Below are 4,739 nucleotides of genomic sequence, written 5' to 3' on the forward strand. Positions count from 1 at the left end.
ATCAAATAGCCACAAAAATACATTTCTCCCTCAATCCACCAAATTTGCTAGTCACGAAAAAATAAATGATTTCACAGTATGCGATAACTATTTAGTAAAAATTTGGTGCAATATTTTTTTGTAATGTCAGAACAAATTATATAATTATTTAAAGTTGTTTGTACAAAGCATTTATTTTGTTTTTGCAGAAAAAATAACTAACTTATTACATGCTATTTAGTTACATGAACGTGATAACCCTGAAAGTCGTGAAATGATAAAGAGAGAATAATTATATCACAAGGAGTAGGTTGTACTAGCAATGACATTATTTCTTCAAGCATCTGTCGGTCTTTCTGGCCATGTTTTTTATGCCCCACCTACGATAGTAGAGGGGCATTATGTTTTCTGGTCTGTGCGTCCGTCCGTCCGTTCGTTCGTCCGTCCGTCTGTCCCGCTTCAGGTTAAAGTTTTTGGTCAAGGTAGTTTTTGATGAAGTTTAAGTCCAATCGACTTCAAACTTAGTACACATGTCCCCTATGATATGATCTTTCTAATTTTAACGCCAAATTAGAGTTTTTACCCCAATTTCACGGTCCACTGAACATGGAAAATGATAGTGCGAGTGGGGCATTCGTGTACTGAGGACACATTCTTGTTTTACATATTATGCAACTTCTGTATAAATAATGATCACTCCTCTTAAATACAGCAGATGTATAATATTTGATATCTAATTTGTAATTTAATAATGTTGAGTTTCCTTGTAAGTGATTTTCATATCTACCAAGCAGTCACATACTATTTGACACAAAAGTTGGAACGCCTCATAATTTCTATTTCATTGTTCTAGCTCTAGATAAATTTAAACTGAACATTCAGATAATTTGATAAAAGATTTCTAGTCCAGGTTAAAATCAAAGGCAGTTTAGTGTATAAATAAATGTATTTAAATCATTCCTATACTCTATAATTTATAGTATTGTTGACTATTATTGTTGTTGTACATAAACTTAAATATTGTTGATTTAAATTGTTTTTGTTATGTTTTAAAACTATTGAATAAGCATTTGTGTATATATTAGAATTGTTCTATACTGTGGTTGAACTATTATTAGTAAGATATTAATTTTTGTGGATATCATACTAATTATCTGTAGACCTGTTTGCAGAATTTTTCAAAACTACAAAATCAAGTACCTACAAAACTATGATTTTTATGCAAACCAAAAAAAAATTGTACCAAGAATAAATAATTCATAAGCAGAATAGACTTTTTAGAAATTAGTATTTTGTAAGACTCTAAATAATAGAGAGTTAAATCTACAAATCGAATTTAGATATGGAAAATCTAATTTTGTTATTGTGATAATTACAGAAAGCTTTAAGTTATACAATTGAATTGAGGTATACATGTAAAGGTAGTTAATTTGACTGAATGTGTGTAATGAAGTGTTATTGGTGCAATATATATATTTATATTTTTCTACTATAAAGTTATTTTACAATATTATATTTGTTTTGTGTATATAAATATGATGTTAATTTTTTATTTATTATGATAATTTCAATTAATGTTTTTGTATTTATAATGATTTGTTTAAAATGGTGCTTTCATTTTCTGTTAAAATTCAATATAATATAATACTCAATTAAAAATGCAAAATAACTTTTATATTACAATGTTCTAAATGGTACTATCATTTTTTCTCAAATTCTATTTACAATACTCCAATGAAAAACCATATCCTTGAATAGTGTTGCTTTAAAATGGCACTCTCAAATCACAAGTAATATTTATATAGTACCATTATGTATGTACATTTGTAAGTAAAAGGAAAGTAACTATGGGAAATAGTTGATTGACATTGATACCTCCTTACTGAAGAGTGTTTTTGAACATCATTAGCTATGTTGTAGGGTTCATAAAAATTAATATGTAGGTTACACAAAACCTTATGAATAAGTAAACGGGGTTTATACTGGATACAAGACAACTTTGAAAACAACTTTCAAACCAACACCGTAACCTGAATTTTTGCTCTGACTAAGATAGAAGGGGGCATTATGTATACTGATCTGTGCATTAGTAAGTCCGTACAATATCAGGTTATAGTTTTTGGTTAAGGTAGTTTGTAATGAAGGTGTTGTGGTAACATCAACTTAAAGCTTAAGTGCACATTTTCATATAATGTGAACTTCATCTGAAATGATATACCAAATCAGTGTTTACCTCAATTACATGGGTCACTGAACATAGAAATGTGAGATTGGGAAATAATTTCATTCTCAGGTTCAAGTTTTAAGTTAGTTAATCATGAAGTTTTGGGCACACCAACTTGTTCATTTAAATTACATGACAAATTTCAATTTTGACCCAGATTTCACAGTTCACTCAACATGGACAGGAATGTGCAAGTGGGCATGGTGTTCCATCTCAGTTGTATCTTGAGTAATACCTAACAATCCATTTGTGGTAGGTTGCAGAATTTCTGCAATCAAGCTGATGTTAAAAGTAATATATCATACCAAAGTTTATTGTGAATACTTTGACCATATTCAAAGAAAGAAAATTTGGATCAGCTTTGACATGAGCAATAACTTGAAGATAATAAATTTCAACCTATTTGCCAAGGAATAATGACTGATTTTTTTAATAGCAACCTATATTTCACGAAGACAACCCTAGTATGTTAAAGAGACATATAACTGTAAACCAACTAATTTCATAACCTTTTATTTCCTCAGAGGTAGAAAAATAACTTGACGCAATGATTTAGTCTAAACTTTTTTTGATTTAACTGATGAATAATTGTTTTTGTGTTAGTAAATGATTCAGATAAGCGAAGACTCTTTGAATCTTAAGTTGTGATAATTTGTTTATTTTAAAGTATTGTTATTTTATGTTTTGTAATTTTGTAATTGTATTTTTACAAAATAATACATTTCTACAACTGTTCACCAAAGATTTGAATAGAAAGAATTATGAATCCATAATCTCTGCCAGTTACAACTTTGTATCATATTAATTGAACCTTGCCAATAAAGTCATGTGTATTTTTTCTATGTATTATTTATAATGCATGTGTATTGATTAAACATTTTAATGTAAACAAAAGTGAAGCAAGTAAAACATTACAGGATAACTAAGGTTAGGTAATAAAGACAAGACAGAAATCCTGAGAACATTACAATGCAGTGACAAAATTATTTGAGACAAACATACATGATGTCTATCATTGAAGACCACATATATATTTTTTTCTCACTTAGAGCAAAAGTTTCATATGAGCTATTGCTATCATTTAGTTTCCTTTGTTCATCATTGAGGGACCTCGGTGGCCAAGTGGTCTAAGTTGTTCTACTACTGTAATCACTAGCCAGTCAGCACTGAGGGTATGAGTTCAAACCTGGCTCTTGCGGGTGCACTCGGACTCCAATCTTAATTTACTAGGATTGTCAGTTTTCCTATCGAGGACTGTGGTATTTTTCTGGGCACTCCAGCTTCCTTCACAAATTAAAACTGGGCGCCCCAATATAGCGTAAAAGTGGCACTAAAACACCAACAATCAATTGTTTATCATTGTGTCAGTCCATTGTGGATGTAACCTTTAAAAAATTCTTCGCCTTAAAAACCAACAATTTGATTTGAACCATACTGGGTGTGAATATTTTTATTTAATAAATTATGTCCAAGATTTAGCCCTATATTTTGACCTTTGAATAAAATAGAAGTTCCTATAAACTTTCCGTTCTGGGATATTATTTTTCACGAAACTTCATGAAGTGTCACAGTTTTAGCCGCATAGGGAGTTCCTAATGGAAAATGCATTCTTTATATTTAAAGAAGTACAACCTTAAGCAGGTAAACTGACTGGATAAAAATTAGTAGCATATAATGATCTATCTACTTCCCAGAAAAAAACAGAAACCTAGTTATGGCATTATTGCTTTTACAATGCACTTTTAGGAAATTTCACAGTTGATGGCTATTTTCTTGAAAACACTAGCTGATCATTTCTTGTAGGATTTCAAATAATTCAACACAACTAAAATTGTCCATTGACTCCTTGTAGAATGTATTGTCTGTCAATGACCATTTTCACTTATTTGGTTTTGTGACTGTCTAAAATCCTGAAGATTATGATAGATGGAATCTTTTTTACACCATAATTGATCGGATGATTATCTAAAAATAAATCAACATGGACAAAATAATCAGTTGATACCTTATAGGAGTGATGAATTATGTAATTCATAATTGGCATTATCTGTGAAAGCAATAGTAGAATAAGAGAAACTCCAACCAACAATAATTATCAGCAAGACATGATCTTAAAGAAAATGAAAGATGGAATTAGTCAATGGACTCCTTTTTGGGGTTGACTGACCTTTTCACCTGTTCCAAGTCAGGAATCTGATGTTCAGTGGTTGTCGTCTGTTTATGTGGTTCATAAGTGTTTCTCGTTTTTCTATAGATTTGACTGTTGGTTTTCCGGTTTGAATGGTTTTACACTAGTAATTTTTGGGGCCCTTTATAGCTTGCTGTTAGGTGTGAGCCAAAGCTCTGTGTTGAAGGTTGTACCTTGACCTGTAATGGTTTACTTTTATAATTTTTTACTTGGATGGAGAGTTGTCTCATTGGCACTCATAAAACATCTTCCTATATCTATTAAAATAAAATAAAGTTATCATAAAATGTGTAGAATTTTAGACCTACTGCACCATGATGTGAAGATTTATAGCATTAAAATAAATCA

The sequence above is a fragment of the Mytilus edulis genome, chromosome 1, assembly GCF_963676685.1.
Source record: "Mytilus edulis chromosome 1, xbMytEdul2.2, whole genome shotgun sequence".
NCBI classification, from domain to species: domain Eukaryota; kingdom Metazoa; phylum Mollusca; class Bivalvia; order Mytilida; family Mytilidae; genus Mytilus; species Mytilus edulis.